The sequence below is a fragment of the Taudactylus pleione genome, unplaced genomic scaffold, assembly GCF_031769625.1.
Source record: "Taudactylus pleione unplaced genomic scaffold, aTauple2 ptg000018l, whole genome shotgun sequence".
Taxonomy (NCBI): Eukaryota; Metazoa; Chordata; class Amphibia; order Anura; family Myobatrachidae; genus Taudactylus; species Taudactylus pleione.
In genome coordinates this window covers 4,468,720-4,483,190 of record NW_028284420.1, presented here as the reverse complement: position 1 = coordinate 4,483,190, position 14,471 = coordinate 4,468,720, and the positions used below count along the sequence as shown (strand labels likewise).

Here is a 14,471-nt window from a genome sequence, read left to right as displayed (position 1 = left end):
TAACGGCAGGATAAACAATATTGTCAAAAACAACAAGCTTCAACAAAAAAGAAATATAAAGTAGACAGCAAACATGTAAAACATCATACAACTGTCTGTAGGCAGTGCTGACAATAGTGCTAAGTGGAGTGTTATGATGAGTGCCATCTGAATAACTATGCACTCTGCCATCCTGTGTATTAATCCCCATGCCATCTGCATAAGTATGCACAGTTCCATATTGATTAGTATTTCCTGTGCCGTCTGGACTATTATGCACAGTGACATGTGGAGTGCTAGGCACTGTGCCCTCTGGACTGGTACTGGCATGTGAAATGCTGTGCCTGGAATTCAACATCAGAATCTCGCATCTGATTTACCAGGATTCTGGTCATTGTGCGCGTTGCTAGCTCCATCTTGGAAGTTTTTTCTTCCGTTCTGGTATTTCAAAGACTAGGAATAGTAGAAAAGAAAAAATACATTTACAAATGATTTCAAAGCCGTAATGTAAACATATGTGCTTGCGGCCTACTGCACACTAGCTTCACATTGCAACAGATACATTGAGTTTAGATTTCAGCATAGTAAAATCATACTATAATCATACTATAATGACAAGTCAATACAGGACAATGTTAACATCCCAAAAATAGTGGGTGTATAGTAACTTACTGTTCCTGCGCAATGTCGGAGTCTCAGTCTGTGCAGGAGTTGGCATCCCACTCGTACTGCTTCCACTCGCCTCAACCACACCCTCAAGTGTATTGGTGTCTGGGACCCCCGTGGAAGCCATTGGATCTGTGTCACTTATCTCTGTGATGTCATCAAAGAGTATTGGTGGTGTCATTGGGCAGGATTGGCTGTTCTCCGGGGTAACACTTCGTGAAGATGCACAACTAGACGATGATATGGCAATGGGATTAACCAGTGCAGAATTGCCAAAGAATTCATTACACTGATCATAGTAAACTCATTCCATTTTGGCAGCACCACTTTTCCGCCTGTTATGGTCGTGAACTTTGTTGTAGTATTTGCGTAGAGCTTTCAGTTTGTTCACTACCTGCTGCTGGGTCCGCACAATGCCCCTTGATGTGAGGATCTTAGCTATGTTTCTGTAGACTATCGCGTCCTTCACTGTGCCACTGATCTGTTTGCGGATCTCCTCCTCCCCTCTGACTGCCAGCAGCTCACGGATCTCCTCATCCTTCCAGTGCTCTCTCTCTCTCCTTTTCTGCAGCACAATTGTGACATCAGATGCCAGCGCCACTACCCTGCCCGCTCAGCCAATCAGGGAGACCCAGCCGCTCAGCCAATCAGCCTGTGCACCACCATCTCAGCCAATAAGCGCTGTTTACTATGCCCGGAGTTGAAAAACACGGGTCGGAGCCTTTCAGACAGCCGCCAACCCGTGTAAGACCTGGGAAAAACCCAGGTAAATACCTGGGTCGAAGTACCGGGAATTAGGTCCCATGTTGACCCTTTCAGACAGAAAAAGAACCCGGGTCAACCCGGCAAGAGACGGAAAATTACCGGGTTCTTTTCTCTGTCTGAAAGGGGTACAAAGGAGTTACCAGGTAGCTACCTCTAATACCACTTTCAGACATACAACCTGTGAATTTTCCTGCTTAGACCCGGGTTTTTCACCTCAGCAAAATCCTGGGTTTTTGCATGAGACCCCTTTTCATACTACACCTGAGACCTGGGAAATTCCCAGGTCGACCCCTTTCAGACATAAGCAGGGTTTTTCAGTGTTTTTCACAGTTTTTTGCTGGCCCAAAATAATGAGATTATGCTATAAAATAATAAAATGCAAGATATCCAGATCCACAACAATTTTAATTTTTTACATTATTTTTTCGAAGTTCAAAGACGTGTTAACGGCTAATTTCCATATTTGTCCCATATGAAAAGAGATTGAATAGCTCATGTATAGAGTATATATATATATATATATATATATATTTACCCACTGGCAATGTTCTCTTGCACAGAGGCCCTGATTCAGAGCCGGACGCTCTGAAAGAGTGCTCGCTCTGAATCAGGGTGTTTTTTATTTTTTTTGTGCGGTGACCACACACAGCTATTGCGAGCAGCCAGGTGATGGTCGCGATGGTCTCAACCATCGTGACCATCGGTGCTTGTGACGAGACCCTTGTGGTAGGGTCTCGTTCCCGCAAGCCCCAGTGAGCTTTCGGCTCTATTAGAGCTGGTAGCTCACCCACTGACATCACTTGTGGGTGAGCCGTCCCCAAATGGCAGGTGTTCCTTCGGGAACGCCTCCGTTTGGTCAGCCACCCCCCCTGCCCACCTCCAAAACGGGGCAAGCTGTCAATCAAAATCAACAGCTGCCCCACTTTGGTGCGAGACCCGTAGCGACGGAGCACCCGTCGCTAGTGGCCAAACATCGACCCGCTCGCGAGCACATAGTGCTTGCGAGCGGGTCTGAATCAGGCCCAGTGTCCCCACTGGCACCGTATTCCTCCGCATGTGGCCTCGTGCGCTCTCCAGCTGCCGCTGTCATCAGCAGGTAGCCCCAGCTAGCTAATGGAAAACTTCTAGGTGCAGCCTGGGAGTAAAATCCCAGGTTGCACCATTCAGACTTGAGCAGGATTGTCTGCTCAATTGCATTGGTGGCAACCCGGGTGCCTTTGAGACATACGCGAAATGCAGGAATTTTGGCTGGGGCAGGCCAAAAACCCAGGAATCTCAGTATGTCTGAAAGGGGAAGGCATTATATATGACTTATCCCAGTTAATTTTCAGGCCAGAGTACACTCCAAATAAATCTATACCTTGAAGAGCTACTGGTAGCCCGATTACATAATTAGATAAAAATAATAAGTCGTCAGCATATAAAGCCACCCTATCTTCGGTTCACTCGCAAACCTATAATTTATGAATGAAACCGTAGGATGCATGCCTGTGGCTCCAACGCCAAAGCAAATAAATATGGAGACAATTGGCACCCCTGGCGCGTGTCCCGGGTCAATGAAAAGGTGAAGAAATAAAACCAATCACAGACAATCTGTCACTCAGCCTGTCGTATAATAATTGTACCCATTTCCAATATATTGGACCAAATCCGAATTGACGCATGACCTTCCAAAGGATAGCCACTCCACTGAGTTAAATGCCTTAGTCGCATCGAATGACACTATAACAGAGGAGGACTCCTCCCCATGGGAGATCTGCAAGTTGACATACCTGGCATGAAACCAGACTGGTCCGGATGTATCACTGATGTTATAACTTTATTTAAAGGGTAGCCATAATTTTTGCTAACATCTTTATGTCTGTAGGGAGTAATGAAATAGGATGGTAGAAATCTAAAAGTTTGGAATTTTTTCCTGGTTTGGGAAGAATGATAAGAATTGCCTCTGATATACTGTAGATGAAGGGAGGCAGCCATCTTCAAAGATCACATTAAATACTTCTAACAATTTTGGGAACAAATATTTGGCATGCTTGTTAAATGCCTCAATAGGAATACCATCAGACCCTGATGCTTTACCACCAGGGAACGATACTATGGCTGCGAGTAGCATTAAAAGGTGCGAGTTTTAGAGAAGCCATCACAGATCAGTGAGATGCGTGATGGCTTCTGTGTGTGTGTTAAAAAAAAAAAACGTGTACCCCCTCCCCAAAAACATAACCAGCCACGGGCTTTATAAAGCCTGTTCTGGTTCTAAAAATACAGGGGCCAAAATGCATAGGGGGCCGCTGTATATTAAGAACCAGCACAGGGCTTTGTTGAGCTGGTCCTGGTTCTGGAAAATCAGGGGACAAAACGAGTAGGGGTCCCCTGAAAATTCCAGAACCAGCACCGAACTCTGTCTAGCGGGGGGATAATACCACAGCCAGGGAAAACCTTTCACCGGTTTCCCTGGCCAAAGCATTACCCCTGACCGCTAGTCAGTCCAGGCCGGGGATCCCTGGGGAGTTGGGTACCCCCCCAATAAAGGGGTACCCCTCTCCAGGGCACCCCAGGCCTAGACTGATAGCCCGGGGCTATCCCCGGCACCCTAGGGCGGTGGGTGCCAGGTTGATAGTGTTAGTGTAAAGTGTAAAATTAAATTTTCGATATTGTCTTTATTTGTAGAACCACAAGTACCAGCAAGCCTCCCCTGCATGCTGGTATTTGGAGAACCACAAATACCAGCATGCGGGGCATTACGGGCCCGCTGGCACTTGTAGTTCCACAACTAAAGAAATACGTAAATAAACAAACATACACCGTGAAAGTATAATTTTAATAAAACATACATGCACACTCACACACACATACTCACCTAGTATCCGAAGTAATCCATAGGGGTGTACCTAAAAAAAAAAATCCATACTCACCTCTCCTATGCGTCGATCACGTCCTCTTCTGCAAGTAGGCAATCCAGGGGTTAAAATAAAAAAACGAAAAAAACCCGATCCATGCCGGACACAGCAAAGGTGTGTACACATATCTTTGCTCCGCGTAAATGACCGGGGCACACGTGTGCCCCGTCAGTGAAGGGGCCGCCAGCCAATCAGGGAGCATCTCCGTCAGAGCAGCTCCCTGATTAGCTGAATGCGGCCAGCCTGTGTGTCCCATAGACTTCTATGGTGAGAAATCCCCATAGACGTCTATTGTGGGAACCGCTACATCGTAGCCGCAAGATTAATTGAGGTTAATCGCGACATTGTATCATTGATGTAACCACAAGATTAACCTCAATTAATCTTGCGGCTACGATGTAGCGGTTCCCACAATAGACGTCTATGGGGATTTCTCACCATAGACGTCTATGGAACACACAGGCTGGCCGCATTCAGCTAATCAGGGAGCTGCTCCGACGGAGATGCTCCCTGATTGGTTGGCGGACGCTTCACTGACGGGGCACACGTGTGCCCCGGTCATTTACGCGGAGCAAAGGTATGTGTACACACATACCTTTGCTGTGTCCGGCATGGATCGGATTTTTTTCATTTTTTTATTTTAACCCCTGGATTGCCTACTTGCAGAAGAGGACGTGATCGACGCATAGGAGAGGTGAGTATGGAAATTTTTTTTTCAGGTACACCCCTATGGATTACTTCGGATACTAGGTGAGTATGTGTGAGTGTGAGTGTGAGTGTGCATGTATGTTTTATTAAAATTATACTTTCACAGTGTATGTTTGTTTATTTACGTATTTCTTTAGTTGTGGAACTACAAGTGCCAGCGGGCCCGTAATGCCCCGCATGCTGGTATTTGTGGTTCTCCAAATACCAGCATGCAGGGGAGGCTTGCTGGTACTTGTGGTTCTACAAATAAAGACAATATTGAAAATTTTATTTTACACTTTACACTAACACTATCAACCTGGCATCCACCGCCCTAGGGTGCCGGGGATAGCCCCGGGCTATCAGTCTAGGCCTGGGGTGCCCTGGAGAGGGGTACCCCTTTATTGGGGGGGTACCCAACTCCCCAGGGATTCCCGGCCTGGACTGACTAGCGGTCAGGGGTAATGCTTTGGCCGGGGAAACCGGTGAAAGGTTTTCCCTGGCTGTGGCATTATCCCCCCACTAGAAAGAGTTCAGTGCTGGTTCTGGAATTTTCGGGGGACCCCTACTCGTTTTGTCCCCTGATTTTCCAGAACCAGGACCAGCTCAACAAAGCCCTGTGCTGGTTCTTAATATACAGGGGCCCCCTACGCATTTTGGCCCCTGTATTATTAGAACCAGAACAGGCTTTATAAAGCCCGGGGCTGGTTATGCTTTTGGGGAGGGGGTGCACGTCATTTTTTATGGATATGTGCATGTTTCTGTGTTAATCTGACCTGTTCAGGGTGTACTCGCTAGCCTGAAGCAGGTCTATTATTTGGGGACTTTTGGTAAACTTTTTTTGCGAGTCTGAAACAGACACTCTATTACATTGGGCGAGTTGATTGTTTTCAATGTGAAAACATCTGGATGCGAGTTTGAGAATGGAGAGTTTTAGTAACTCTGAAAAATGCGAGTTTTAGTGAACAGACACCCTATTACATTGGAGAGTTGTGAAAAATTGCGAGTTTAGCACCAAACTCGCAATTTACCAAAACAGACTACCTATTACCTTTGGCCCATAATGTGGACCGCAATTGATATTTAACACAATGTAAAGTATTTATTAAAACATGAATTACAACACATAAAAAAAGATTATCTCAATAGTCCCCCGGAAAATATTATGCATTCAAGTATTGTAGGATATGTTATGTTCCACAAATGGATACATTAGCATTTACAGCTTAGAAATAACAATGTATCAATGTTGCAGAAAATTTCAATAGTATCAAATCAACAGCCGTAGGCTGGTACTGTATGTGCAGCACGTGCTGTTATTCATGTTTTAATAAACACTGTACATTGTGTTAAATATCAATTGTGGTCCACATTATATGTTCACCAACGCAATCACACATTTTTTAATGTTATATATGAGCCAAGGACGTCATAGTTTCTCAAGTGTCTTGGAGAAATTATTCAGAAATCTCAGACTGTAATCCAATATATAAATCTACCACACTGTCCATTACAGCTGAAGGTGCTGGGAGCTCAGGGACCCTTCACAAAATAGCGATTTGAGAAGTCACAATGTTACAAATATGCCAAATTAGTTTTTTAATGTGTTTGAGCCATTGGGATCAGGAGGGATAAGCTAAAAAAAATTGGTAGAGGAATGTTGACCTCAGAGAGATCATTCCTTTAACACACCACTGAGGGGATATGTCATGCTTCACCTAAATGCCGTATCTAGCTCTACCTGTGGGCGTGTCTATTGCCACTTAGGGGGGTGTCCTAAGCAGTGGAAGGAAACAAAATTACTAAGTGCCTGTGCAGTCGCAAAATATTGCTAATTTATGTGCTCATAGACTCAACCAAAATGAGTCCTCTAACAAAGTGTTTTTATAACCTCCACTGTTTGGGCACACAGGGGTCAGTGCCATTCTACACACACACAGGGGTGAGTGCCATCCTACACACACACAGGGCTCAGTGCCATCCTACACACACACGGGTGCAAATTACAAATTTCTGTAGTGCTTTTCGCGCATGCGGCACAACACGGCTCATCGTGAGCGTTACTTCTACCAATAGTATACGGGCAAAGATTGGGCACTAGGGAGCACTCTGACCGCTGTTGTGCGGCGTGCATGAAAAGCGCTGTAGAAATTTGTAATTTGCACTGGCAAACGGTAGGGTTGCCCATTATCCCCCCTCATCTTCATGCTCTGGTGGCACTGGCAAGAGCTATCCGAGCTAACAGAGACATCAAAGGAATTCAGAAAGCATTTGTATGCATCAATCTCCACCTTGAGAGCTTGGACCAAGTCAAAGGTAAGAGAGGGTTGGCAGAGCTTGTGCATTTTGCCTGAGGATCCATTGCCATTCTGTTGGCTGGGGGTGACGTGTAAAAACCCTGTGAAGCAAGTCTTACATTGGATTTAATCCCCTTTTGGTGGAGTTCTATGCCTGTTATGTTTTAATAAATTGTGAGTGCAATGTGTAAATAAATGTACCTAATTTTATATGAGAATACTACACTATTTGTAGTGAATTTTCTTCCTTTTTTCAAAGAGTTTGAAATTTTTATCAATGGATGAGGAGTATTAGGAATCCTTTGGACACTAATATGGCTCATTCACTGAACAGTGGAAATAAATAAGGCATTCTTCCATAATATTTAAGGAGAGTAAGACTATATTTTATTTAAGGTGGATTGGACTTTTTAAGGACACACTTACATTTTCTTTATGTGAACCACAATAGCGCCAATTTGGGTACTATTTATTCTTTGCACTATCTCTCTACAGTGTCTCACTCTCTCTGGGGGGTTTCTACATCTATCTGTCTATCTATCTATAGTCGCTCACTCTCTGGGAGGTTTCTACATCTATCTATCTACAGTGTCTCACTCCCTGGGGGATTTCGACATCTATCTATCTATCTACAGAGTCTCATTCTCTGGGTGGTCTCTACATCTGTCTATCTATCTACAGTGTGTCGAAGCTGGATTATTGGCTGAGACAAGATCAGTTTAAAATTTAATCGCAGAGACGCCATCTTGCGACTGGCCGCAAGATGCCATCTTGGAAATGAGATCGCAAGACGCCATTTTGCGAATGGCCGCCCAAGCGCCATTTTAGATAAACTCACACTTTAGTACATGTGGCAATATTATTATTAGCACCATGCGATTGCATCTTTCACCATTCCTCATATACACATTAATACGCACAATTGCGCTGTTAACTAGTCGCATATTAGCGAATGCATATGATCCTATATGAAAACGCTGTTTATTAGCTTTATGCACACGCATCTGCTCCAAGTTAACTAGCGTTATATCAAACCCAGCATACTCTCACATTACATATCCACATACAAGGTTCCATAAGCTTTAAGGTATAAGATTTAAGTTTGTTCATTTAGTATAAATGCTGTGAAATAAAGATTATTTGGTAACTAAGGTTTTATACATGATAAGTAAGCCGTGTTTGGTTTTGTACTGATGCGTACTCTTTCCCACAATATTCCGGTATCGTCGGTGTGGAGATCGCATCATGCATTCTCAACATATGGACCGCAGAGACTTCAAGCAACAAAATGTATATGATATGGACAACTGTTAGGATGTTGCATGAGGCGGGAATCCAGAGACCCCCAGTTGTTAGAGGCTGGGTTGGGTCTATTTGAATCAGCCTGTTAAATGCTCTGTAACAGATGCATCCCCCTTGGGAACCAATGGCATCAGCAACAAACTTCTCTATTGTGTTGTCTATTTCTGGGGGGTATAAATATGTGTGCTCCAACACTGGGTCAGATAGGGGTATTCAATATGGGAGCGAAAACATCGTTTTTGCGTTAATATAGCACTTTTGACCTCATTATCACAGGTTTTACTTTTACACCGTATTCAATTTCAAAGACTTATCGCAGGTTCGAAAAGTCTTTGATAAAAAACGAGGATAACTTTTCACCATTGAATAGGTGTCAAATAAAAGTGCAGAATTGGGGTTTAGGGGTGCAGGCTTAAACAAAATAGCCTGCACCCCTGGGAATGACATTTAAAAAAGAACTATGTCAAAAAAAGTTTACAAAAAAATAGGGACACCCCAAAAAATTAATTTAAAATTGGGGTAAAAAAAAAAAGGGGAAAAAATTGTTTAAAAAGAGGGAAATAGGTTCAGGGCTATTCTGCAAGTATGCGGCAGGTGTTTTCTAGAATAGATTTATAGCAGCAGGTGCACAATTGCAGAATTTTTAAAAACTTACTTTAGGGACATCAAAATATGCTAGTACCCATTTTCATGTACCCCAAATTTGATGGGACCACCTAAAAAAACCTAAGTGCTCTTCTGCATCACTTCTTCAATGTCGGGAAAAAACACCTGCTGCGGCCATTTAAATCCCCGACTTTCAATTACAGGCTAAAACGGGGGTACCCATAGTGATCCCCCATGTTTTTACAACTTTAGGGGGGTCCTACAATTTTTTTAAGGAAAAATTCATAACTTTACGCAAATCCAACTTCGGAGTCTCCCGTTTTTGTTAATTTCATATTGAATGCGGGGATAAGCGGGCGCGCGCCCGATACTTTAACGCAGGTAAAAACTCCGATATGAAACATAAACTTCGACAGCGAAGTTTACGTTTCATATTGAATACCCATCTTAGTCTTCGTGCTGAATGCTGATTGATGAGGGGTTTCTTGCTGATGCCTAACATCTGGTCCGGAAGCGCTGCGTATGTATACTGTACTTGGGTCTGTATAATTCCTTTGCACCGTATTGTGTATGGATCAATAGCATGTAACTGATTGTACTTTTACTTGAATAATACTTGTGCTTTGGAACTACAGATTCCAGGTCTTTATTTACTGTATGACTGCGTACGCAAATTAGCGTCATCCTTAGAAGTATAGGCAGGATATTAGAAGGTATAGGAAGGAGTGTATAGAGGTTCTAAGGCAGTATCGTTAGTTGGGGGCTCGTAGTGAAGTCACTTACCTACTCACACGGTACATACGGTTATCTATATCTCAGCAAAGGGTGGAGTGACCACATGCAGGGTTTACCTGCAACCGCTTTGTGCTGAGAGATCGCTATCCGTTTCCATGTGAGCCAAGGAAGCTGACTAGAATCCAGGGACAAGAGAGGAAAAAGTTTGTTTTCCTTTGTTGATAGAACCTAACGTTTAAAATGGGTGCCGCAGTATTGAGTACGCGGCTGAGTCGCAGTTTTGCGCACAGCAAAGATGCACTTTTGCGTACGCAGCTAAAAACTTGTCATACGGTTGTGTGATAGTCGCCTTATTGTGTATGCGACTGGTCGCACAATAGCGTATACGTACTTCCGGTTGTGCTGCCACGTGTTTAAACAAAGCCGTTGAGGTTTACATTTTCAACTAATAGAATCTGCCATAGAGCATGATAAAAATATCACAAAGAAGAGATAGACCCAGAGCGAAAAACTAATGGCTGTCAGTATCCAAGCTCTGGAAGGAATGACAATAACATCACAGCCAACCGACACACCTGCACCCACACACACACTTGCACCTGAACAGTTACACGTCCTCACCAATCCCACACCACAGCAAACACGTCCTTACCCCACATATCATACACAACCACAGGTCTCATGCTACCCACAAACTTCATACCTCCCACCATACCCTTATCCTCCATATCCTTACCCATACCCACCATCTTTTCCTCTTGCTCAACTCCCACAACAATCCTTTCATCCACCCCGTTCAAAAAGATGTTTTAACTGTCACCAAGTGGGACACATAAGTAAGTACTGCAAAGTGAAGAACACCACACATGAATACGAGTTTCCCATGGGTTCATAGGCAACCCCAGTATCTTCTCCCAGGCCTTATATGACTGTTTACAATCTTTTCAACCTGCCAATGGATCTGTTCTAATGTAAAATGTGGACGATTTATTGTTGTATTTAGGTCATGTTTAAATGATATTAAACTGTTGTGCTTTATCTCTCACTCACAGGACACAAGGTTGCTAAGGATAAACGGCAGCCATGCCAGGCTAAGGTCGAATACTGGGAATACTATCCAACCCAGTGGCTCAGGCATTATTTAGAGCAGTAGCTATTAATAACAAGATTTAATTGCAGGAACCTGTATGCAGATACTATATCCCTAGAATTATTCAAAGTGATAGGGGGACTTATTTTACAGGTGACGTCTCCAAGAACATGTGTAAGGTGATGGGTAATAACACTAAGATTATCCCAGACTGTCTTTTCCTTTATTTGTCCACCTTTGAGATACTGTTCAAACAGGCAGCCTCATGTGAAAATATGATAATGAGGTTACTGTGCAGGGTCTCACGAAGATGAATGAGAATAACAGAAATTGAAAGTGTTATTAACTAACATGTCTAATGCAAGCTGTCATGATGTCAAACCTGGAGAATTTGTTATGATCCAAATTTTTTTTAACTCAGGTTGTTTGACTGATTGGTGGAAAGGTCCGTATCTGACGATACCACATCCTCAAATGGTGGCCGGGGAAGATACGTGGGTCCATTCCACTCACTATAGGGAGGTTAACCAACCGGTGGATATACAAGGCGGAGACAAGGCCGATAACGTGGACCTGTCGATTGCGAGCTTGTGCCGGGAGGATTAAAAAGGTGACATGAGATATCTGAGCTAAAGAAATGTGTAGATCAGTGCTTCCAGCAATGGAGTGGTCTGCTGTGGTCATCCTAGTTCTTTTTTTCCAGAGTTTCTGTCGTGATGATCTGTTTGGGGATACTCAGTGTCTGTGATGGAGGACCAATTGAGGAAATGGGAGCTGATGACAGTGCTGATGGAGTGGAGTCAGGAGGAGTGTAAATGCCAATCAGGGGAGTGTCAGACCAATCTTAGTACTGTTATTGTGTTACCTGGGAAGAGTAGCCCCAAAAGTTATGACCCTCACACATGTTAAAATGCTTGGTATACATAAAAACACACCATCACCATATCTTCACACACAATATGAACACAGAAGCAAAAGAAACATGATAATATCACCGAGATGTACGATGACACATTCAGGTATACAGGGAGAGAATTGCAAGCATACAAGAAAGAACTGGTGCAACACAGGCTAGTGTTAAATTATTTAACTGCTGTTACTGGAGGGTATTGCGTAACATTGGCCACCCAATTTGGAGTAAAATGTTGCACCTATGTCACCAATGATACCAGCGACCCCAAGGAGGTGATAGACTGGAAGATGGATGAAATTCTGCAGCTAAAATGGGAGTTTCGTAAGAACCATAATGCTTCAGTGGCTGAAGTAGGGGAAAAGATAGAAGGATGGGTTTCATGGCTGAACCCAGTAAAATGGTTCTCAGGTCTAGGGGAATGGGTTCAGGAAGTGATCGCCAGCATAGGCAAATTCTTGATCCTTATATTGATTGTCATCATAATAATTGGCATATGTGTCCGGTCTATTCCTATTGTGTTGAAGTGTGGAAAATGTAAAAATAGAGTAAAATGCAAGAATGAAACTCTGATGGTGGTCAGTAATGACAATATGAATACCGAGGTAAATATAGAACTGCATTACAACCCTGAACTAGGAAATACCATCATTTAATGTATTATATTTAGACGTGCATAGAATGTATTATTGAAATGTTATTTGTAAAACACCTCAGATAATGTAAAGTCTCAATTCCCCTTCAAGACTGCCTTTATAAGACTGGTGCATCCCCACACCTTTCACATGATCTTCCAAGACCTGTGGTGTGCGTATAATAGTAGTTTTATGTCCCCACCCAGAGACACATTATTGATGGATTAAGAACCACCTTGTGCTATCTCATAATAACACTAAATAGTATATAAATGTAACCCTAAATTATATTTTAAAATCAGATTGTGATAGCATGTTGTTCGCTATCAAAGGGTGGACTGTCGAAGCTGGATTATTGGCTGAGACAAGATCAGTTTAAAATTGAATCGCAGCGACGCCATCTTGTGACTGGCCGCAAGATGCCATCTTGGAAATGAGATCGCAAGACTCCATTTTGAGAATGGCCACCCAAGCGCCATTTTAGATAAACTCACACTTTAGTACATGTGGCGATATTACTATTAGCACCATGTGATTGCATCTTTCACCATTCCTCATATACACATTAATACGCACAATTGCGCTGTTAACTAGTCGCATATTAGCGAATGCATATGATCCTATATGAGAACGCTGTTTATTAGCTTTATGTGCACGCATCTGCTCCAAGTTAACTAGCGTTGTTATATCAAACCCAGCATACTCACACATTACATATCCACATACAAGGTTCCATAAGCTTTAAGGTATAAGATTTAAGTTTGTTCATTTAGTATAAATGCTGTGAAATAAAGATTTGGTAACTAAGGTTTTATACATGATAAGTAAGCCGTGTTTGGTTTTGTACTGATGCGTACTCTTTCCACAGAATTCCGATATCGTCGGTGTGGAGATCGCATCATGCATTCTCAACTTATGGACCGCAGAGACTTCAAGCAACAAAATGTATATGATATGAACAACTGTTAGGATGTTGCATGAGGCGGGGATCCAGAGACCCCCAGTTGTTAGAGGCTGGGTTGGGTCTATTTGAATCAGCCTGTTAAATGCTCTGTAACAGATGCATCCCCCTTGGGAACCAATGGCATCAGCAACAAACTTCTCTATTGTGTTGTCTATTTCTGGGGGGTATAAATATGTGTGCTCCAACACTGGGTCTTAGTCTTCATGCTGAATGCTGATTGACGAGGGGTTTCTTGCTGATGCCTAATATCTGGTCCAGAAGCGCTGCGTATGTATACTGTACTTGGGTCTGTATAATTCCTTTGCGCCTAATTGTGTATGGATCAATAGCATGTAACTGACTGTACTTTTACTTGAATAATACTTGTGCTTTGGAACCACAGATTACAGGTCTGAAGTCTTTATTTACTGTATGACTGCATACGCAAATTAGCGTCATCCTTAGAAGGTATAGGCAGGATATTAGAAGGTATAGGAAGGAGTGTATAGAGGTTCTAAGGCAGTATCGTTAAGTGTCTCTCTGTCTCTGGTGGATTTCTATATCTATCTACAGTATCTCTCTCTCTCTAGGGGGTTTCCACATCTATCTATCTAGCTATCTATGTATTATTTTCTCTTTTTAACAGAGGTCAGGACCCCAAGAGAAAGAGAAATGAGTTAAATAAAGTACTTAAGTGGATACCAAAAACACAAACTCAAGGAAAAGTGATCTGACAAATGTCAAAAACTATCAAACATTTACATTGTCAAGTAAAAGTTTATCAACGCAATTTTAATAAAATTCTGAGATGTAGTGGTTACATTTTTTTAAAAATGTGTGGTGATCTGCCGTGGAACAATCCCAATGAAGAAGATAACAGCAGTTACCCAGATCTCATTGCTGGTGGGAAGGGGCTCACTGTATGGCCCATTTTCAAGGACTCCACCCCACCACACCAT

At 42.9% G+C, this 14,471-nt stretch overlaps 1 pseudogene; it reads right to left on the bottom strand.

The window, feature by feature from the left end:
* Nucleotides 1-275: 275 nt before the first annotated feature.
* On the bottom strand, nucleotides 276-7,339 carry LOC148540621 (uncharacterized; annotated as a pseudogene).
* Nucleotides 7,340-14,471: the final 7,132 nt, after the last annotated feature.